Genomic DNA, 24,951 nt, shown 5'->3' on the forward strand with positions numbered 1-24,951 from the left:
ATACAACACACATGTGGGCACCCCTGGAGGGATACAGTACAAATGTGGGCACCCTGGACTGATGCAGCACACATGCGGGCACCCTGGACTGATGCAGCACACATGCGGGCACCCTGGACTGATGCAGCACACATGCGGGCACCCTGGACTTATACTGTGCACTGGCAGCAGTCATTTAAATTTAAAAAAAAAAAATTAATTAAAAATGTAAAAAAATTAAAATAATGTAGCCCCCTCTGTAGCACTAGCAGCAGCCCCCTATGCAAAAATCCCCCCCCCCAACATTTCATCCCCCCAGCATGTTTCCCCAGCAGCTCAGCTCAGCAGACACCACGGACACATCCATGCTTCCTGAAATCGTCAGCCTGTTTGAAAATGGCGCCGACCGCCGGGAACTATATATCCCCAGGTCTCGCGAGAATCCGACAGCGGGAAGATGACGTCCGGCCTCGTTTTGAACTCAGAAAAATGGCGGCGACCATCGAACTCCCTGGATCCGGCCTCGGATCAGGTAAGTTCGTGGGGGTTCGGATCTCTAGGATCCGAACATGCTCATCTCTAGTTTGCACATGCCCAATAGAATCTGAGAGCTCTAGTGCTAAGACCCTTCTGTGCTACAAGGTGGGTGGGCACTGTTCCTAGCAGAGAGGAGGGGGTTCGGCTGATGGAGGCTGCACATGGGATGCCTTCTCTATTAAAGTGCCCCTTGTATGTATATTGACACAGCACATATGCGTTTGTATATATACAGTATATATGTGTGTGTGTGTGTGTGCACAGTATTTATACAATATAAAGTGACAGATTTTATATAACTTGTGAGATTAAAATCACCAAACATTAAGATCCTATTAGCATCTGTAAATGCTATAGTAAACTACACAAGAGACCATACTGTATATGATACTTTATGTACATACATACATGTACACATACTTACATACATGCAAACACTGCTGGTCTCATACATACATACATACATACATACATACATACATACATACATACATGCACCCACCACCACTCTCATACATACATACATACACTGCTGCGCTCATACATGCACTCACCACCACTCTCATACATACATACATACGTACATATATGCACACATACCCTGCCTCTCTCTTACTGTATATCCATCAATTCATATATACATCGACACACTGCCTCCAGCTCCATACATATATACAACACCACCCCCCTCAACAATACAACATAACCCAAGCGCGGCTACATACAAAATTACAAACCCACCACACCCCCATTACAACCTTAGAGCGGCTCCATACATATATTTAAATCCCCCCCCCCCCTTCCATCTGCATTCACACTAACACCACATTCCCGGGTGGTGCGCCACTGTTATTATACGCTACTGTTCGAAAGTTTGGGGTCACTTAGATAATTCCTTATTTTTGAAAGATAAACACTCTTTTTTCAATGAAGATAAAGCTAAATTAGTCAGAAAAACACTCTATACATTGTTAATGTAGGTGTATAGAGGCCCATTTCCAGCAACCATCTTTCCAGTGTTCTAATGGTACATTGTGTTTTGTGATTTCCTACAACGGTGTGTACTACTTCCTTCAGAGAACAGCACAAACAGGCTCTAACCAGAGTAGAAAGAGAAGTGGGAGGTCCCAGGACACAACTGACCAAAAAGACAAGCACATTAGAGTCTCTAGTTTGAGAAATAGATGACTGACATCTAGGCAGATTTAGGGGTGAGGGTGCCCTAGGCACAACAATAATGCCCCCCCCCCCACCACCACCACCACCACCACCTCATTGTATTCTTTTTATTGATTACTTACAAGCTCTCATTTGAGAACCTAATTTAATGGATTAATAAAAAAGCCACTAACTGTTACTTTTTGAATTATATATACATATTTACTAAGTAGGACAGTTTACCGAGGCAGTATCTTCATGTCCTATCCATTTACACTCTATTCAAGATGGAATATATACCAGTACAGTTGATTTTTTGCAGTTACTGGTACATTTCACTCTAACAATACTATCACAAGCATCCAGGTGCCACCCCCAAACATATGCTGCCCCTAGGCACTTGCGTGAGGCAATGTGCCTAATGGGAAGTTCAGCTCTGCTCACAGGTCTTCAAATGGCAGTTTCATTAAATGGTACCCAGAAAATGCCAGTGCCAATGTCTTCAGTGAAGAGGCTACTCAGGGATTCTGGAATTCTAGGATGAGTGGCAAAGTAAAAGCCATATCTGAGACTCGCCAATAAAAGGAAAAGTGTAATATGGGCAAAAGAACAAAGACATTGGGCAGAGGAAGATTTGAAAAAAGTGTTATGGACAGACAAATTGAAGTTTCTGGTGTTTGTGAGATGCAGAACAAGTGAAAAGATGCAGGAAGAGTGCCTGACGCCATCTGTCAAGCATGGTGGAGATAATGTGATGGCCCGGGGCTGCTTTGGTGCTGGCAAAGTGGGAGATTTGTACAAGGTAAAAGAGATATTGAATAAAGAAGGCTATCACTCCATTTTGCAATTCCGTGCCATACCCCGTGGACAACGCTTGATTGGAGCCAATGACCTAAAGCACACCTCCAAATTATGCAAGAAATATTTTGGGAAAAAACAGGCAGCTGGTTTTCTGTCTGTAATGGAGTGGCCAGCGCAGTCACCAGATCTCAACCCCATTGAGCTGTTGTGGGAACAGCTTGACAGTATGGTATACAAGAAGTGGCCATCTAGCCAATTTAACTTGTGGGAGGTGCTACAGGTAGCGTGGGGTGAAATTTCCTTAGATTACCCTAACAAATTAACAGCTAGAATGCCAAAAGGAGCATTCAAAGTTTGATGGCCAAAATTATTATTTCAAATAAAAATCATTATTTCTAACCTTGCCAATGCCTTTGACTATATGTTTTATTCATTTTGTAACTTGTTTGATAAATAAAAGTCAATAGTTTATATAATATCCATATTTTGATAAATAACTTGAAGACGGAGATGGTGCTTAGATGGTTAATATCACTTTTGCGACTTGCTTTGGAACTATAAATAAAACAGATACTTTTACAGAGCTCCTGAATATTATCAACTTCTTCTTGTCCAATATGTTCATCATCATTATCAGATACAAAATTATCCACCTTATCTTCTTGCACATTTACAACTTCCATAGAAGCATCCTCAATTTCTATGCCTAAATTATCATAATCATCATTGCTTTTACTACTGCTCATGCTCACATTTGCAGATGATGCAAAACATGGTGGAAGGAGGCTTCTCTGGGATTAAAGTGTGAGAATCAGAATTTGTTCTTCAGCAATAGGAATATATTTACTAAAGTGTGGCTTTTTAGATGCATAGATAACCACTGTAACCAATTAGATTCTACTAATTTATCCAGCACCTTCTAGATCAGGGCTGGGCAACACCGGTCCTCCAGATGTTGATGAACTACACATCCCAGCATGCCTTGCATCAGTGTCAGCATGGCCACATAGCAAAACTAATGCAAAGCATCCTGGGATGTGTAGTTCATTAACATCTGGAGGACCGGTGTTGCCCAGCCCTGTTCTAGATGATAGCCTAAATGTTTGCTATGGACAACATCCTCACATGTGAAAGCCACACTTTAGTACATATACAGATGGAGCAGGGCTCAGCCTTGCAGGGGATGGCGGAAGAATCGCCAGCCGCCATCGCCGCCATCTGTTCTGTGAAAGGGGACACGCGCGCACGAGATGCGCGCGCATCCCCTTCCGACGGCGCTTCCCCCTGGTCCCCGCCAGCTTGTCGGCGGTCACCCGGGGTCCCCACCGCCTCCCCGCTGTCCTACCTAACCCTGTCCGTCTCCCTGAAGTGGAGACGGACAGGGTTCCAGTCGCCCCGACGCCCGGAAACTAAGACGCACGTGCGTGTGATACGCACGCGTGTCTCAGTCAGATTTTCAGATGGAGCGCCTCGCTGCTGGCGGATTGCCAGCGGAGACAATCTGGCGATTCACCAGCAAGAGGGAGGCTACCTCCATCTGTACCAGTGGTTCCCAAACTGTGTGCCTAGGCACCCTGGGGTGCCTCAGGACACTTGCAGTGGTGTCTTGGGTTGGTGGACAAGAATCAATTCATATTAGTTATGGGCAATGTAACAGGCAAAACCAGTGCTGGTGGATACCAATCAAAACATATGTGGACAAACAGAAGCAAATCCTGTCCCTCACCACAGAACTTTGATATATAAACACAATGTAATTAATTTAAGATTTTTTTTCTGAATAAGAAACATTTGGACTAGGGGCGCCTTGAAAACATTTTGATGCTCTAAGGTGCCGTGATTAAAAAAAAAAATTGGGAACCGTATACGGTTCCCCCTAGTTTTCCTTTTGTGCATTCATTTTCCTGTTTTAGAGGTAAAGCATATTTACTCAGCTGGGAAGCTAGTGCATGCAAGGTTACAGAAGATGCCTGACTGTGAGCCTTATTCTGGTTCACTCTTAGGGCGGTATTCAATGAGGCTGATTCGACAGGTTTTTATGGCGATTTTGTGCTGTAAGGCGAATTTCTGACTAAAATGGTGAATCACCCTATTGAATGACCAGATGGCGAATACATTTCAAGGTTTTTTTCGCCATGATTCACCGAGTAGCAATCGCTATGTTTTTATGGTGAAGTGGAATGTGAACTTTTAAAATAAAGTGTTTTGTTTTTTACAATTGGTGTCAAAAAATCTGGAATTTTATTCTGAGGAGGGGCATGCTGTAAGCACATGAATATATATTTAATTAATTTTTTTTTTTTTTTTACACAGAGCAGCCAGCAGGGGGCCGGAGCTGAGCCGCTCATTAGATATTCATATATTCACTTCACCCGATCATTACATATGCATGATCGGGTGTAGTGAATATACCCGGTCCCCTGCTGGCACTCCCGGGGGGGCAGCCTGTGCTGCCTGGCACCCGGGGAGCCCACCTCTGCCCCACAAACATTCTGGCATGTCGCCAGTATTCACATTGAATACTGCCCTTAGAGGCAAATTCCTTCTCAAATGGATAAAACCATGTGCACTGCAGGGGAGCAGATGTAGCATGTGCAGAGAGAATTAGGTTTGGGATAGTTATTTTGTTTCTGTGCAGGGAAAAAACTGACTGCTTTATTTCTACACTGCAATATAGATCTCACTTTGAAGAAAAACCCCACCCAAATCTAATTCTATCACATGTTATATCTGCCCCACCGGCAGTGCACATGGTTTTGTCCATTTGAGAAGGAATTTACCTCTGAGAGTGAACCAGAAGAAGACCCTGGGAAAATTTACTAAGATGTGTATTCTACTTCACATGTGGGGCCAAATGTAATAGGGTGAGAGTTTCAGAAAGTGAGAGATTTTGGAGAGTTTTCCCATGTTTTTTAAAGCAGCAATCAGCTACATGGCAAAATCAACCTGATTTTGCCGTGTAATTTATTGCTGCTTCAAAAAACATGGGAAAAGTCTCCCAAAATCTCTCACTTTCTGAAACTCTCACCCTATTACATTTGGCCCGTGATGTTGCTATGGACAACCAATAAGATGCTGTCTACTATCTTCTAGAGGGTGCTAAATAAATAAGAAGTAGATTCTGATTGGTTGCCCATAGCAACATCACATGTGAAGTAGAATATACATTTTAGTAAATCCCCCCCCTGTGTTTGGTTCTGGCTTCCACCAGAACAAAAACTCACTAATAAAGGCCATTTATCAATGTGTGTTTTGTTCACAGCATGTTGGCAATTTTGGCAGTAACTTTTCCCTTCATACTGTAGTTAAAGAGAAAGATTTCTTAAATATTGTCAATCATTGTTTAAATTCAGAGTACCCTTTCTTACACTTTCTTTTTAACCACTGACCTTTTTTAAAATTTGATATTTAAGAAGAACTGCAACTAGTACTGGGATATATCTGTTATTCTATAGATGGATTCATAACTGATTTACACCAATAAAGGAGTAATAATACACTGGCTGGCCCTGAGTGAGCTGCACCCCAAAGATTACATTTTTCTGATTCATTGAAAAGTCATAAAACTTTTAATTCAGTTTATTTCAATGGAAAATTGTGTGTGCTTTAGAAGCAGTGTACTGTATATGTAAAGGTGGGAGTGGAATGCTCGTTACCTAGGGGGCATAGGTGTGCACACATTGAGTGTTAAGGGTGCACAGGCACCCCCTAATGCTGTGCCCACCCTTATGCTGCTAGCAATACCAGCAAAAGACTTTTGCTTTCTAGAACTGTATTCCATTAAAAGAAGCACCTATCAATCAATTATGTGTGTTTGCATTGGTAATTGTAATAGACCATTGTCATATTACTACATACCTGCATCATCCATATATGTTTATGACTTTATTTGCATGTGCGGTTAGTGTTACACAGAGTAATTAGAAGATTAAAACTGAAATAGGCAGGAGATTATGGTGTGGCTGAGATATATTGTAACCAGTGCCAATCGATGATGGTAGACATGCCTAATTGGCGGTGTTAGACACCCCAATAGGTGGAGCTATGAACACCCCTTTGATGGTGCACCCCCTAATAAAGTGTGCTGCGCACGCCTATGCTAGGGGGAGTGAAATGCTTGTTACCTAGGGGGAGTGAAATGCTTGTTGCCAAGGGGAGAGAAATACTGCCGCTTGATGTAACAGGGACTGCCGCCAGCTGGGCAGAATTGAAAGCGGTGACAGCTGGACAAAGAATGGTGGGCTACCTGGCTGTATTCAGAGCAGGTCTGCAGCTATTTGAAATCTCATGCCAAGTGTTACAATAACCTGCTGTCTAATAATTAATTTTATATCTATGTGCAGGTACATATACATGCACCTTTCAGCAGGAGTGGCTCCAAGCAGTGAGTCACACTGTGACAAGCAGGGCCGCCAACAGGGGGGTGCTGTGGGTACAGCTGTCCCGGGCCCCAGCCTCATTTTGCCCACCGCAACCCTCCGCTGTGCTGCCTGCGCTGTGCCTAGTCCTCAGGTCCCGAAGCACTAGCTTCTTTGCAGGATGCCGGCGACCAATTAAAATGCTGCATCGGCTTTTGAGCAAATCAGAGCTTGTGTACTGTTAGCCAATCAGGACTCACCAGCCGGTGCTGCATGTAAATTGGCCGCCATCCTCCTGCATTGAAGAAGCCTAAGCTTAGTAACAGACAGGGGCAAATGCAGGATTTTCTGAAAGGGGTTTCCAGAGAGGGGCGCAGCAAAGCACGGAGATGGACACTTAGGTGACCCAGTATATGCCGGGTCAGTTAAAGTATTATAGATAGACCAAATGTATATAAATAATAATAACAATAATAATTATATATATATATATATATACATACACATATATATATATATATATATATACTTACATAACAGCAATGAAGACCCCTGGGCATAGCAATGTCCAATGGTAGGGGTGGGGGGTTGCTATGAGCGGAAGCTTTGATGTCCCACGGGTGGTAGGGAGTATTATATCAACCGCTCAGCATGTAGGGCCTGGATCAGTAATAATTTCCACTAATTACCCCTTTACTGCACGTATAGTGGGAGACGGGGGCATTGGGCTGAATGAAGGGATCCTGATACATAACTTCCAGGGTGGTAGAGGATGTTTAATACGCAGAGGAGGGGTGTATAGTGGAGTGGGCTTATTACTCATAATTTTCTGGTGGGAGGACAGTTTGCTTGACTGCAGATATCTCCAGTATCCATAACTAGATTTCTTAGTTTTTAATGGAATTAAAAACTAGAGAATTCCACCTACCAAATGGTATTATGGACTAGGTGATCAGATTTCAGGAGGCAGAGCAACCTGACTATGAGTATATAAAACTACATACCAGGTGTGTGCAGGGGCAAATGCAGGATTTTCAGAAGGGGGTTTCCAGAGGGGCGGAGCAAAGCACGGAGATGGACACTTAGGTGACCCAGTATATGTCAGGTCAGTTAAAGTTTTATAGATAGACCAAATGTATTTAAATAATAATTATAATAAATATATATATATATATATATATATATATATATATATATATATATATACACACACACACACACACACATATATATATAACAGCAGTGTAGACCCCTGGGCATAGCAATGTATTGGGGCCACTACCAATCCTCCAGCGGTAGGGGTGGGGGAAGCTTTGATGTCCCGCGGTTGATAGGGGGAATTATATCAACCGCTCAGCATGTAGGGCCTGGATCAGTAATTTCCACTAATTACCCCTTTACTGTACAGATGGTGGGAAATGGGGTGGGAGAAGGGGGCATTGGGCTGAATGAAAAAGCCCTGATACACAACTTCCAGGGTTGTACAGGATGTTTAATATGCAGAGGAGGGGTGTATAGTGGAGTGGGCTTATTATTCATAATTTTCTGGTGGGAGGACAGCTTGCTTGACTGCAGATATATCCAGTTCCCGGAAATAGATTTCTTAGATTTTAATGTAATTAAAAACTAGAGAATCACACCTACCAAATGTTATTGGGCACTAGGGAATCAGAGTTCAGGAGGCAGAGCAATCTGCCAACGAGTATATAAAACTACATACCAGGTGTGTGGAGCTGGAGCAGTAACCAGCTGCTTGAAGGCTGATATCTCTGGTTCTGTAGACAAGCTACTAGTGTCCATCAAAGGGGGAGAGTCCCAGCATTTGGAATATACACTCAGAAAAACTCTAAGTCAGACAGAACCTGAAATATCTGACTGGGAAGAGCAATTAACAGGCTTGGATGGGAACCACTATTTTGAAGTCAGATATCTCGGGTTCCCAAGGGCCGATTTTTAAAATTCTTGCACTCATGAAAAGAGGGGACCCTCATCTTTCAGCCTAGGGTCCTTAGACTCCTGGGGGGTTTCTGGGTACTCAGAAACCCCCCCCCTGCGTGCGCTACTGGTGTGGAGCTGGAGCAGTAACCAGCTGCTGGAAGGCTGATATCTCTGGTTCTGGGCACAGTAGAGACAAGCTGCTAGGATCCTTCAAAGGGGGAGAGTCCCAGATTTTGGAATCTACCCTCAGAAAAACTCAAGTCAGACAGAACCTGAAATATCTGACTGGGAATAGCATTTAACAGGCTTGGATGGGGACCACTGCTTTGAAGTCAGATATCTCCGGTTCCCAAGGGCCGATTTTTTAAATTCTTGTACCCATGGAAAGAGTGGACCCTCGGCTTTCAGTTTAGTGCCTTTAGACTCCTGGGGGGGTTCTGGGTGCTCAGAAACCCCCCTGCGTGCGCCACTGACAGAGGTTGACCACATAGACATGCAGTGCAAAGCCAGAAAGCCTTCTACGAGCACATACACACACATTATGTTTAGTTATCCCTCCGCGTGCACCAGCACTACATACTGCGAGATATGTACAAAGAAATCTACCTCCCACACTGACAGCTCATCCACCGTGGGCAACTCCACGGTGCCCGCGGTGGATATTTTGTACATCTCTCACAGAGATGTTGGCACTCAAAGGGTTAATAAATACTCTTATAAAAGGGCATATATCATAAAGGTAGTTGTTAAACTGCCTGCAGTGCTGCATTTATTATGTGTTATGGTTTTGTGGACACCTGGCGCAGGACAACGAATTTACAGGGAGAGCCAGATCCTATATACACTCACATAAACAATACACACATTAATATGTAATACACTGATACACAAAATAATTAAAAGGGTCCAGAAATGTGTAATATGTGTGTGCGTGTGTGTGTATAATGTTCTGATCCGGGTCTCAAAACACTAATATCAGAGGAATGACTATTGACCTTTGGCCAGTTTCAAATTACTTGTTGTAAATTTCTATGAGTAATTAGCGCGTTGGGGCTTTCCTACATACAGTAGGTCCCCTGTTTGTCACTCAACGCAATTTGATACTGTAGGTAGATTAAAAAAAAAATACTGTTTTTCGTAAGTGGTGCATTATTGGGGCTATTTGTGTGCATAATCGCATGAGATAATCAGAGGAAACTCTCGTGTTCTGTGTTTGTCATGGAAAACAGGATTAAAGGGTGAACCTTTTGGCTCTGATCATAAATACAAATATTTCTAAAAAAAATCTGTATCATTGAAGAAACTTGTCACTGCTGCCCACAGCATGAATACATTGCATAAGGTTATTTTATTATGGAATTATTACATGTTATGACCTCTCTCTATCTTTAGCTCAAGCTGTGCCATGTTCCCAGGACCAGAAAGAAGTTAAATGAACAAGCAGCTTTGATCTTAAATAAATGTTTTGTAGATATTTTGTCCTTGAGAGAAGCGAGCATTTAGTGTGTGTGAGAGTAAATTTATGTGCATGTGTGAGTTTGTGTATGTGCATATGTGGGTGTTGAGATCTTTCAAAGAATTGGATACATTCCATGTCAATGGATACTCATTGTTTTACTTAAGGTTTGCAGCGGAGAGGATGTGGGTTGTGGAAGTCCAAACAACTTAATAAAGAAAGTTTTGTGATGGAAGAAAATTCAATGGAGACAATCAAAAAGTAAAAAGAAATAATAACATACAGTAATACTGCTCATTAGTAATCCCTGGCAGTGTATGACTGTTACCATAAGGGCTATAAGCTATTATATGCCATTTCCTATGATGATCACAATGTTACTGTTATAGTATGTATGCAGAATTTCACCCGTGTTTAATATGTGTATCACTTTTTGTTTTGGACATTCTTGATGGTCAATGTTAAGAAGATAGAGTACTCATGAGTGCATACCTCCCAACTGTCCCGCTAACTGGAGACTGTCCTGCTGTCCATCCTGCGGTTTACAGTGTCCCACAGGCCAGAGGGGGAGGGGGGTTGCAGTTGGGGATGCTGGTGATCACCTCTGCACAGCTCTGCAGAGCAACCAGTTATCACTGAATAGATGTCGTGCACATGTGCACGGCATCTACTCAGTGCGGGGAGGGAGCAGGGGGCTGCCTAGCTGCTTACGGAGCGCTAGGTACACCCCTAAAATGCATAGAATGGGGGTTGCGGTGCTCAATCCCACCCTCTTCCTCCATGGCCCTTCCTCAGGAGCGGACATGCCTTCTGATATGCAGTATAAGTAACTGAAAATGTGAAAGTCAGGGTTGGACTGGCCCTCACAGGTACTGGGGAGACCATAGGTGGGCCCACTGCCCGAGGGCCCATTTCCTTCTCTGGGGATCAGGTAGCAGACTGTGCAGTTGATTTATACATTATACATATGTTTCCTTATATTGCACAGACCATGCGCTCTCTGATGGTTAGCCAAGATCTGGAGACCGGCCACACTCTTAAGCATGGTCCCTTACCACTGAATTTCCCCGGTTGACCCTTCATGCCCCAGTCCGGCAATGATGGCAGTTCTGATGGGGGAGTTATATGCTGGACTATATTGAGCTTGAGGTTTGCTATGTTGCCAAAAATTGCTATTGAAAAAAATGTGTCCGCAGCCTAAGGGCCAGCAGGGGCCAGCAACGCAGCCTTGCAGGGGTGCGGTCAGGGAGGCACAGGTGTGACTGGACAATTTTCATGCTGGGACTTGGCAGCTAAATGACATCACACACAGCCAATGCAATCTAAAAAATGGCAACCCGCCAACTGGCTTAGCAGCTAGCTGGCTACTATAAGATATTAGTATATGGACACCTCACTGTATAGCAAAGCATTCGCATACTGGCAACGTGATCTGAAAACTTTGCAAATGCATCGTGGGGAGGGACAAGGCTTGCGGGGCAGTCTTGCCCTGTGCTGGGCAGCCCTCGTATGCAGGAGATATCAGTTGCAGTTTTGCGAATCTTTGCAAAATTACAACCAAAGCTGAATTATTTCCATAGCACCACAATATCTCATAAATAGGCATATGGAGGCTATTGCTGAAAGTCGTCGGGGAAAGCAATATTTTGTAGAATGTGGAGATACGGGGGCTGGTTAAACATCTATTATAAACAAATCTAAATCTTACCTATCAACATAAGTGTGATGTGCAACAAAAAAAAACCTCACTTCTCTTCCTACTGCCATAATTGAGGATTTAATCATTGATGCTATCATAGTTGCCTACCCTCCTGCATTCTGCAGTAGACTCCCTGAAATAGCCGCAATCTCCCTCTCTCTCTCCCTCTCTCCCTCATTAGTCTAGCAATCTCCCTCATTTAACCTAGCCCACATTACACTGTTGCATTTTTTGGGGGGAAAAAGGGATGAGACAGATACATTTACACTGAATCATCAGCACCATTTCCCAGCACTTTAGCAAGTATAGTAGCTCTTACTAACTGCTTTGGGGCTCATCTACATTTGGATATAAGACATTTTACAAGATTCCTCTCAGATGTAGCAGTGCACACCCATGCTTCTAGGTGCCACGTTCACATCTCTTTTCACAATCTCTCCATATATGGCACTAAACACACCCTTTGGGTGGAACATGACACGCCTCCTCAATGGGGTGCTGTGCAAAATTATTCTACCAACTATAATCTCCTTGAAACTAGTTTTCAAAAGTAGGCAAGTATGGATGCTATATTAATGCATCTCATCAGTGAATTAATTAAACCTAGTTAATTTCTATGAAACAATAAGCTTTTGTGGAAGGTGTCATGTGAGAAGGTTTGTATTTGCATACAGTAATGCCTACACACAATGTATACTTGTTTCCTTTCCTTACACTATGGTAGGATATTCTTTAGACACTAAATTTACATGATACAAAATATGCTTTGCTTATCCAATGACTGATATTAAAATGCCTATTTTACTAGTTCTTACTTATGTCTACCTTCCTTGATAAGTTCTGAGGAAAAGCAAATGCTACAGTAACAAAGCTTTTTCCACTCTCCCTAACAGAGTTCCCTTTGCAAAGTAGCAAGCAATTTAAAGACGTTCCCTTACGGTGTGTGATTTGCATCCACTCAGTTTTTTTTTCTGTACATGTGTCTCCCTCAGTTCAGTTCAGTTGCAGACTGGCTATGGAAAGGTAAGGGTCTGCTCAGTCTGCTAGCACTACTTATTCCCATAAAGCTTTCATTTTTCTATATCATTCCTGCATAGATATGTTTATAACATTAATTGCTTGTGTAAGTAAAAAAGTAGATTTAAAGTAATTCGATGAGAGGTTAATATTTGACTTTATATAAATATAAATACAATTATTTTGTTAAACTCTGCTAAAAAAACAGCACAGCATTACATTGTGTGTATTTTAATAATGTATGTAAACATGCTGATATAATTATTATTCCAGGGATATTTAATAATTTTGCTTAGAATTCAGTGTGCAGTAAATGTAAATACAGAATACCGCTGGGGCTCAATTATACATGTGCATTGAAAATGGGTAAAAATGCGAAATAATGAACATGCACTTTTCATAAATTCACTTTTAGCAGTGCCTTAGTGATGTGCATTAACACAGCAGAAGTTTAACCAAGTTGTAGTATACAGTGTCTAAGGTGTTAGAACAGCAGCAAAGTATTTATTTAGGAGTCCTGTATACTTACATTGCATGCAGATATGCTCATTGCTACTTTATGTACTATCAATGACATTTGTTTATGTAAATGTTAAACCTTACGCTACAGTATAATGTCTGTTGTACTGTGAGCCATGTTCCAATATGGATATGTTATATGGATATTGCAAAGATGAAACAAATTCCAATGTGGCCAGCTTCAGTATGTGCTTTATAAGGCATACTAATATGTATTGGATGAGTTTTGTCTTTACTGGAAGCAAATGTGTCTTTTTGTAATTTTGTAGCCTTGTAAAACTGAAGGGTTTTCTGTCAAAGTAAGTTGCGTTGAGTTATAATGTTGTACAGATTAGGAAGCAATAAAGTTGTGTTCCTTGAGTACGTCTCTTATAGGTTATTTTACTATGGGACCTTGTTTCTGCTGTTGCTAAGCTGCAGTTTCTTGCTAAGTCATCTTTCTCCACTACGTGTGCATGCCTTCGGGATGCCTCCGTCACACCAATTTCTAAAGATCTGTATCATGTTTTTACAAATGTTACAGCCAGCGTCACAAGGATTCCAAAGCAAAAAAATAAATAAAAATAAAAGTTTACAGTATTATGTAAACTGAAAACTTAATTGTAACCCGTTTGCCCTCAATTCATGACTTGATTGATTTCAAATTTGACAGTACAATTATATACAGTATACAGTATACTTATGGTCAGTGGTTTGCTTGCAGGATTTAAAACGTCAGTATTATTAAAAGTAATGCTCTGTACACACGGTACGATTCAGGATCGCTTTCTATTCATCGCACATGTAGAGCCGCATTCGATCACGATACGCGGCCACTCAGCATCGGGATGGAAAGCAGAAATAGACTGTGAAGGCAAGTGACTGTGACTGTGAAGGCAAGTCTATTTCTGCTTTGATGTGCTAGATCGAAAGGAGGGCCATGCTGCTCAATGCGGCGAGTCTCCTCTCCCTACCGGATGCCGATATTGAATCGATATCGGATCAATATCGGTGGCCACCATATTGCTCACCTTATACACAGGCATGTTTTGTATTTTCTGTATTTCTCTTGTAAATTCTGCTTTGAAATCCTCCACTTACTAAACAAGCCTCTGTGAGGTTTTCCTAATGTACCAAAGCACAGGACAGGATTGTGCTCAGCTACTATCCTGATTGTGTATTGGTGTGTGCAGTTGGTATGGAAAGTATGCCTTTTAGTTTTCAGGAATAGAGCCATATAATATCTTTTTCTAGTAAATGTACAGCTGGAAAGCATTTTACTCACTCCAGTGAAAGCTTGCATTCCCACTAACAGACTAGTTAAAGTTCCCAGGGGGCACAAAGGAACGCAGACTGGAAACACATTGGGAAGAATATATGTTTTGAATTGGAACAAGAAAAGCAGTGGTCTAGCGGAGGTGTATGCACAGTCACAATAACACTTTTTTGGGAGGGTTGTTACCTTATCATTTTTTATTCCGCCTACAATGTGTAGATAGCTCCTTTCTGAGTGTTTTCTATTGTATGATCACTGCTTCCCATGCACAAGTGCTGCACCCCTTCATTGTAATACGCTCCCTCACTCCATTAGACTCTCCCCAACCTTGCAAAGCTTCAAATGGTCACTGAAAAACAACCCCTGCCTCATGCCTTGACAATCTCTGCTTTGGTAACATCCTGCCTTCAGGCCAACTCCCGCGTGCTTACGCCTCATGTTATCAGTCTGTCGCCCCTTCCCACTAAATTGTTAGCTCCTCAGAGCAGGGCCTTCTTCCCTCATTTTGTCAAAGGCCTTTTATCCTTACATTTCACTTACTGCTCTCTCCTACTCAGGGACCATCTTTGCCTGCATACTCTCCTGCTGGTAAAGGCTCATCTCTATCTATGGCTGACAGGCTTGCAGCCGCCGGGTCAGCCAATAGCTATTGCTATTGTGGTAGCAGCAGCGGTGGCAACAATAATGAGCGATAGCCTGCAAAGGCCCCGCCCCCTAAACAAGTAGGCAGGGTCAGAAATCACCGGGGCCTACCGGGAGATCCCCCCCGATTCCCCAGCGGGCCAGTCCGAGCCTGTCTGCAGGAGAATATGGTAAAAAAAAAGCCTACTGTACAGTAGATTCATTCTATTGATGGTGGTGGCTAGTTGAGTTCTGCAACGGTATACTTTAAAGATCAGACTGAATTCTATGGGGCTTGCTGTGACTTTTTTTAAATTTATCATGATGCGTCAAGGTTTCATAGGTTTTACTGCATTATACCCTTTGACCTTGTAAGATAAATTACTATAGCTTGTCTGAAAAAAATTAGAAGCGGTAAGGACATTAAAACTGAATACAGTTGTGCGATAAAGTCCTGTTGGCCATTGTCAACCCATGCCCTCCTATAACAAGTGTACCACAATTCTATAAGTCAAATACTTGAATTCATAATCTGTCACGGTGAACATGTTGGGGTAGTGTTTACTGAACTGCACAAGGTACGGACTACAGTATATTGTGTTTGTAGTAAACAGTTCAATAATTCCATTTGTTGCCTCATACACACAGTGTGACTGAGCCTCTGTAGTGAGCGATGCTGCTCAGCACAGATCGCTCAGCACACAGCGATGCAACACCGATGTGTGCTAAGTGATCTATCACAGCCAGTGTTCTCTAGTGAGTGAAGAATGGCAATGACTATATTTATACATTGTGTAGTATAAATCGATGATTTGTCGCATGGGACCGCACATTGTCGTCACTGGGGGTGCCTCCACACGGAGCGATCCATGCTTTGGGGGTGATTCTGGTTGGTTTAAAAAAGCAAACTCCTTCTTTAATGGACAAACCCATGTGCACAGCAGGTGGGGCGGATGTAGCATGTGCAGAGAGAGAGAGATTTGGGTGAGTTATTTTGTGTCTGTGGAGGGTGAATATTGGCTGCTTTATTTTTACACTTCAGATTAGATTTCAGTTTGAACACACCCCACCCAAATGTAACTCTCTCTGCACCTACAGTGCAGCATGGTTGTGTCCATTAGAGAAAAAAATGTACTTTGCGGTCCAGACTGAATTAGGACCTAAGTACATAAACAAATAAGAAAAACAAGAAAACAGCTTATATCACAAGAGGATGCAGGACAAGTACATGGTACATAAATCAGTGGTCATAACAATAAAATAGGCGACAGTACGGCAGAAACCAAGGATTTGGTGCCATTGTAGGGAATATGGAGGAGAGGAGGGGAGGTGCAAACAGACAGTGGTGACACTGCTGGGGCAGACAGTTAGCATGAAACAAGGGCTGTCTCTATGGGGCAGGTGAGCTGTGAAATGCCATGGGGCACCCTGCTCCCCTATCATCATAAAAGTTGCCACCCCCCCCCACCCCCACAGACACATAACCATCCCCAAGCCCCATCTACCCTCTGCACTCACAAAATGCAGCAAGTGGGAAGCGTGGAATTTGTATTGCAGCAGATTCCTATGTTTTATGTTCTTCTCTGGGGGCCAATGACTGGGGTTGCAAGGAGCAAAATTGGAGTGTAAGTTAAGCAGCCCATACACGCTGCTATGAAGGCGTGCTTTCCGGGCTGTACTAGCACGGATCACATTGCATTGCATTGCCTGTGCATGCGTTGTGCATGCAATGCGATGCAATGTGATGAAACCTAAGTACAAAAAGTATGTGCAAGCACATACTTTTTGTACTGTGCGATGAGGTGCCGCGGGAGCGCACCTCAATGCACACATCGGGACAGCATGCATAGCAGCGTGTATGGTCAGCTCTATTCTCGTCTTGCAAGTTCATGCCCCTTGCAAAGGGGCCACGCCCATTTTGGCATGCACAGATATTACTTGCAATGCTGCATTTCGGAAATATTGGGGTTGTGTGGTATGGTGTGGGGTGGGGCGCTTTTTTATGGTTCACACTATGAGCCATATTGTGCTGCTGGGGAAACATGCAGGATTGCTGATGGCAGGTGAGGAAAGTGTTTGAAATTCTTTTCTTTTTAATTCAGGTCACTTTATGATGGATGTATCCATGCACATCACATTTATTACTTTTAGACGGTAGTAGTCAGTTGTAAAATATAAGTAACCTACACATATTAACTATTCTCCACCATAAAGCACATGAAAAGCAACCAGCCCTGCATTTTTATGAATAGAAGCCTCTCTGGGACAATGCAATGTGACCTTTCATGTCTTCTTTTTAAGAGCAGTAGAACGTTTGATCAACCAGAAGCCACATTTGTTTGCGATTTGTGGCTTGTTAATCTCACAATAATATGTTTGCTGATATTTTATTACCTGTAAATGTATTTTTGACTAAATGTAGTTCTAACTTACTAAGTGTATTTGTGCTAGCAGTTTGTGTTAGAGTGTATCAGGTTGCCCATCACTGGATTTTAGCCTTGGATCCATTCATAAAAAAATCTAGAGAGAATTATAATGGACAGAGACGCAGACATTTTCACACAGGTCCAAATTCGTCAACTGTCCGATGGTTTGTGTAGTGCACATACACTCGGACATGCTGCATGTGCCTTCAGCAAATTAGTCTAATTGCAAGGCGCTTGCAACCTGATTGACAGGGGGTGGGTGTGTTGGGGTGGATCCCCAGTGTTTCTGGGGTGTGCCCGCAAAAATGTTGAGTGTGCCCAAGGAAATGCTGGGATTGTTTGGCCAATCGCAGGCATGTTTTTGCCTGCTGGGGGTGGGCACATGATGTTCGAAACGGTGAGTGAGACCTGGGCTACACAGCAACAGCAAAAATCATTCGATGGTAAGTAAAAATTTAATGATTTTTCTTCTGAGCCGACTTACAAGAACTGTAGGAATTCCCAGGTAGAATAGAGGGCATTTACCAGCTCACTGGGCTCCGGATATTCGCAGCCCTGCAAGCAGGCCCAGAGTGTAGAGTTGGGTGATTACAGCCCAGCTTTGACCACACAATGGCGACATTTGTATTTTCATGCAGCGAGGGGCTGGGCCATGATACCCAAAATACATAACCAGGCCACACAAGATGTGTAACTCCCAACAGCAATGGACATGCCTGCTTCTGGACGCCAAGCCCTAAAGAGGGCACGTGCATGTACAGCAACAACTGTGCGGTTCACAGCGGGATCCCCATGTAATGGCTGCTCTTCCACTGGAGTTCTGTGGTGCAACCACTTTTGCAGCAGAGTTAATCAGTTCTGTCCCATGAGCTCTGATAACACCTGCAATAGGGGACATTACGGCTCCCACCTGGTACCGCTCACCCTGTGTTGCAGCAAGGCGACGGTGTACTCGCCTCTGCTGCTGAACTGTCAGATGAGACCACCAATAATTGCGGTTTCTGAATGCTGCATGTCTCAATCATGTAAGTCTTAACTTCACCCACCTGCCATTGTCACACAGTGTAAGCAGAGCCCTGGCAAGTTCCTGTAATCTGGGTGAGCAAGCTACAGTAACTATATAATTCTGTAAGTCATGTGTTTTTATAGTTACCGGATATACTCGAGTATAAGTCGACCCGAATATAAGCCGAGGCACCTAATTTTACAACAAAAAACTGGGAAAACTTATTGACTCAAGTGGGACCCTCACTCGAGTATAAGCCGAGGGGGCATTTTTTCAGCATAAAAAATGTTCTGGAAAAAGTAGGCTTATACTCGAGTATGTATGGTATATGCATAAGAAATGCAAAAAGAAACAACATTTCAGGGCTGGCACGCCCAAGGATAAATGTATGTATATATGAGAGAGGCAGTGAATGGATATATACATATATATACATACTGTACATACAGTATATATATATATATATATATATATATATATATATATTGTATGTATGAAGGCAGTGTATGAGTATGTTTGAATATACGGAAGAGGCAGTGTATGAATGTTTATATGAAAGAGGGGGCGGTAGGCTGAAGTTTTGCCAAGGGTGTCAAGAAACCTTGCACCGGCCCTGTATGTATGTGTATATATATATATATATATATATATATATATATATATATATACACACACACACACACACACACAATCACACATATTTGTTTATCCTATGCTTTTTTAAAGGGGGCATCAAAGTTAAAGTTGCCTCTAAACATGTGTGATGATTTTACAGTATACCTCTGGGCCACAGCCACTGTTGCAGGACCACAGCCTCTTCGCAAGAAAATTTAATTGAAATCTTCGAAGGGGATAGTCATTTTGGGACAGAAGGCAAGCACTGGTGAATACTGTATGTTATCTACAGTAGCTGTTCAATTTACATGATACAAGTGTTTAATGACACGCCTTGCTGGATTCCTGAGCAGCAATCAAATTTTGTTGGTTCAGAAAAATGTTACATTTTGCTGCTCTTATTACCGCAAAACATCTGCATTGTGTAAACAACAGAATCTTTCACACAGATACTTGTAATAACCATGTTAAATAAAATATGATAATAAAATGTGATTAACATTACTGGTATTTTTATACCTGCATTTCAGTAGTTTAACTGTTTTAACTGTACTGAGCACAGTTAAGGGCTTAGTGCATGCAATATAGTAACCATTTGAGGTTGAATGATTTTTACAGTGTTTTATGGCGCACACACAAAAACTAGTAACTGCTGATAAGGACAAAACAGTACATCTACAGTTTATAATGTTTAACTGACATTGTTTGAAGGACAAAACAAGTTGTAAAGGACTTTTGCTAATTTGTTTATTGTGTATATAATGTAATTACAGTACCATTGAGGTTTAAGGTATACTACTGAAAACCTAGTAGGATATTACATGGGATGCTAAGAAAGATGCACCGATCATAATATATACCATAGACATTCTCTGTGGTATCTGGATATTACGTTGACAATATCTAGATTGACAGTCGAGATGTCGACATCAAAAGGAGCAACATACACTTGGTCAACACAAACTAAAGGTTGACATATTAAAATGTCGACATTAGTTTTTTACAATTCTTAAATTTTTCTGACTTTTCCATACTTTGTGATCCACGTCGACTACGACTGGGAACAGAAAACTGCGCCGAGCCCAGCATTATCAAAGCGAATTAGCAGGCCCGGACCATGGCTAGCACAGCCCAAGTGCTACACTAACAGTCGGTCCGGTGTCAACATTGAAAGTGCTCAGGTGTCAACATTGAATTAAAAAAAAGGGAAAACTCATCTTGAACTTTTCCAAGTTAACATTTGTTTGTGGATACATTTTTCTCTATGCTTAGTGCATTTCGATCTTTTTTCAATGTCAACCTTTTGGTGTTGACCTAGACAATGTCATCTCTTTGATCCACATCCCTTGTGGCCTAAATATGGAACCTATTTTGGAAGGAAAATATAGTACAAATGTAACCAAGTAGTGGACCCTACTATAAGAACAGGTGACAAAGGCATGTATTCAATGCCGGTGCGAGCGGCCGGCGAGGGGGTTAAACTGCGAGGATCGCAGAAAACCAGTGATCCTCGCAGTTTAACCCCCGCGCCGGCCGCTCGCACTATGCAACGTTCCGGGGGAATCCTCGCAGTCACAGAACTGCGAGGATTCCCCTAAACTGCGAGAGCCGCGGCTAGTGCAGCAAACTCGCTGTAATTAGCCTCGATTCTCGCAGCTTTTGGAGGCACATACGCCAATTCTCCCTCGCTCAAAAAACGGAGCGAGGGGGAATTTGCGTATGAGGGGGGTCAGTTGAATAATGACAGGGTGAGCGGTGACTGCGAGCAAAAAGTCCTGCTCGCAGTCACCGCTCGCCCACGGCATTGAATATATGCCAAAGAGTCAGATGGGGTTTTTGAGAGAAAGAAACAATAGATGCCAAATCAGTATATCAAAATGAGACTGTAGGGACCTATTCATTAAACAAAGAAGAGCTGTTATTGAGCTGTTTAATATAACTAAAGGCCCCCATATATTAGTCCGACTTGTCCTAAGGATTTGCCCGGCAGCTCCCCGAGAGGGGTCACACATGGTTAGGCACTTGATGTGCCAACTTTTGCACATGATAAATCGCATGCGATTTATCATATGCAATTCCCGGGGAACTGCAGGTGGAGGGAGTAGTGGGGCGGCGGACATAGAGGCGACGGGCAGGTTTGCCAGTGAGGGGAACAGAGAGCCGGGCAGGGGAAGCAGGGAGCTGCAAGAAAAAAAACATATAAATTAATGGTTCACCGGTGTCCACCACCCGCCACCTCTATGTTCGCTGCCCCTGCCCGCCTCTCTGGTCGGCTCACAGCTTCCCCCTGCTGCCGCTTCTCTGCATCTCCCTATGACCTCCCGACTCCGATCCGATACACACAGGTCGGCGCATTGAGTCGGATGCGATGTCTACATTATTTTAGAAAATGTTGCAAAGAGCCAAGTTGTGGCATAACCAATAAATCAATCAAGTGTCATCTTTAATGCAGTCTAGCTAATAAAGGTTTTCACAAAGTTATTGCTACGCACCCTGGTGTCGCCTTTTCAAGGGAAGCCTCCTAAATCCTGGCTCCGCGGCACTATCATTCAGCGAACGGCTACTCTCACTAAGGAGGAGTCGGCAGAGTCTCCAGGGGACAGCTAAGTATCTCTCAGGAAACCACACCTCCTTTTCAGTGAATACATCGAGGATTTCCCACTTTTATTTAATGTTTAATTAATTTTGTTGAAAAAATATTTAAAGTATGTAGTCCTGCATTAAAATAATTTCTTACAAATACACAAATGAGAAAAAAGGTAACAAAAATTGTGTTTTAAGGTAAATATAAATGTACCCCCCTTTTACAGAGTTATTGGCTGCTCTGCATCAGTCATCTGCAGAGGTTCATGTGGCAGGAGAATAGTATGGTCAGTATATGAAGCCCTAAAATGTAATACAAATTTCAACAGGGGGTAGGGAAGATCAAATCCAATACACGTGGAACCAAAAATCCCAAATTTTAGCATGTACCAATTAAATGCTCACTAATAGCTCAAAAGACATAATTGTACAAAATATTGGCCCTGTTATGAAAAGTGCACAGGTCCATATCTGAAATGGTGTCCAGCTCCAGGAAACCTCTACATTCTCTCCTCAAATCACTTCCATTCTTCCCTGGTATGTGCAATGTGACGACATGACATCAGATCACACCTTACATACTGTAAATCCTGTTGATCAGAGTGCCATGAGGCAAAGCTTCTCAGCCAATCATCTATACAGCTGTGATTCTGACTGCCAACCGGGCTGGCCCATCAGACCATCGCCCCATCTGGCATGGGCTAGATGTTCAGTCTAACTCTGAATACAGTAGCACCTGGTATTGAGTAAAGACTAATCTGCAGGGAAGAAATTTTTTGGCATTGCAAGAGTAATTCAGATTAAAAAAATTGAAAGCTGAATCAGTAGTTAAGTAACAACAGAAGTAATATACAGTAAGTTGTTATACCCAGTCATCCGCATTTATTTTTCGTAGCTGGTTCAGTTTTCAATTGTGTAAAAGTTGGCATCCCTAGAAATAGAACTTGAATCTCTACACAGTAGGCCTAATTCAGACTTGATCATAGGGCAAATTTGTTCTTAAAATGGGCAAAACCATGTGCACTGCAGGTGGGGCAATTGTAACGTGCAGAGAGAGTTAGATTTGGGTGGGGTGTGTTTAAACTAAAATCTACATTGCAATGTAAAAACAAAGCAGCCAGTATTTACCCTGCACAGAAACAAAAAAATCTAACCCAAATCTAAAGCCAATACAAACTATCTACAGCAGGCCTTGCTCCATCTGCCGCCAGCACCCTCACACCCAGCATCGGCAAGTGTGTATGCACTTGTCGATGTTGAACCCACCCGCCGGATTCCCGCCACCCCCAATATTGGTGTTGGTGGGGATTGGGTAATGTGTATAGGACTTAACTCTCTCATCAAATATAATATTTGCCCCAACAGCAGTGCACACGTTTTGCCCATTTTGAAACCAAATGTACCCTGCAATCTGATCTGAAAAAGGCAATAATGTTTGTAATGAAATAGATTATGTATTTTTACTTGCATGTCGATGTTCTATTGTATACTGTACTGTATTTGCCTATAAAAGTACTCAGTAATAAAACTTCTTTTGTATGACCTCTGGTTATTATGTGACTTGTTTCTAACTACAACTAGCAATATAAAGCCAGTTTATGAAACCTGCTGTATACAGTACAGTATATATCATGTCATGAAGCCACATTAAAGCAGCTTTCCACTCTCAGGTTATGTTACAGAGATTTTTCCTTTCTGCCATGTTTTCTAACAGATTTTTTTAGCCGCCTTTCCAACTTTGGGCCGATTCAGACACGTTCATTTTGGTCTGAATTCGTCCCCGCTGTTCGGGGTTTGCGCATGGGCAAACCCTGGGAGTGAGCGGCTTCGGCAAGTTTTACACTCACCGAGCCTTTTGCTTCAGGAAGGGAAAGCCGGGGTTGTGGGCAGGGAGCGGAAGCATGGGAACGCCCAGTGTTTTATAGGCATCCCCTTAATAACACTTGACATTCCGGTACTTATGTATTATCTGGGCTCCCATGTTAAATGCACCCCATTTTTTCATACCCCTACTATCCAACTACGCATGGAGTTGATTTTATATAGTGTGGCGAGCGCAGCGAGCCACCGTGCCCGAAGCGTGGCGAGCGCAGCGAGGGGCCGCGGTCTCATAGGAAAAACGGGAGCCCAGATATTACATAAGTACCGACATTCCCCTGAAAATGCAGACATGGTTGATGGTCGAGCAGGCCTTGCCATCAAATGATTTCTCATTCAGCTGCATGCGAGGGTAGGTGTTTGTATATGCTCACATGCAATAATTTGATCATAAGTAGAATACTTGGTATGTCAGGTTCAAAAGATTAGGCAAATGGTACATAGTTTTGCTAAGTTCTGTTTACTTATCTGTGAAAACCTACCATTATTTTTCACTACATGACAGTAAATTGCAGGATGATTCCCAGTGATTAAAAATGGTCCTAACAGCATAGTATAATACTAATAAGCTCACTCAATGCAAATGCTTCAAAAGCTGGTAGATGTAGTTTCACTTGCTGCCAACAGATGGCAAAGTAAGCTCGCTTGAAGAAAATGCTTCTAAAGCTAGTAGATGTAGTTTCACTCGCTGCCAACAGATGGCAAAGTAAGCTCGCTCGAAGAAAATGCTTCTAAAGCTAGTAGATGTAGTTTCACTCGCTGCCAACAGATGGCAGTGTAAGCTCGCTCTAAGCAAATGCTTCGAAAGCTAGTAGATATAGTTTCACTTGCTGCCAACAGATGGCAGTGTTTCTGTGCCACACGGACACTAGACATATATATAGATGTTTTCGTATTCCAATTAAAAAAAATGTTTAAGTGCTTTTAAAAGTGCTTGATTTGGTTTTGAATTGATTATTGTAATAATATCAAAAAAAGTAAAAAGCTAAACAGTATCAAAGCTATATACAGTAGCTAATGAAATATGACACTTGCATAAATCGCTATATAATGTAGTGTTCCATATCTGTGTTACATCTTGTTACATACACAAATCATACTCATT

The 24,951-nt window shown here is 42.4% G+C and overlaps 1 protein-coding gene across 2 annotated transcripts in view; it reads left to right on the plus strand.

Annotated features, from left to right (window-relative positions):
- TMEM100 (transmembrane protein 100) overlaps window positions 1–24,951 on the plus strand; it is a 49,490-nt gene that overhangs the window by 10,179 nt on the left and 14,360 nt on the right. The window contains exon 1 of one of the 2 annotated variants that reach the window (XM_083148641.1): window positions 12,913–12,949. The exons of the other annotated variant lie outside the window; for it this stretch is intronic. The gene's annotated coding sequence lies outside the window, so the exon portion shown is untranslated. Of the gene's footprint in view, window positions 1–12,912; window positions 12,950–24,951 lie in introns of those variants that run through there. 2 annotated transcript variants of the gene reach the window in all.

This window comes from Crinia signifera, chromosome 6 (assembly GCF_055691185.1).
Source record: "Crinia signifera chromosome 6, ASM5569118v1, whole genome shotgun sequence".
Classification (NCBI taxonomy): domain Eukaryota; kingdom Metazoa; phylum Chordata; class Amphibia; order Anura; family Myobatrachidae; genus Crinia; species Crinia signifera.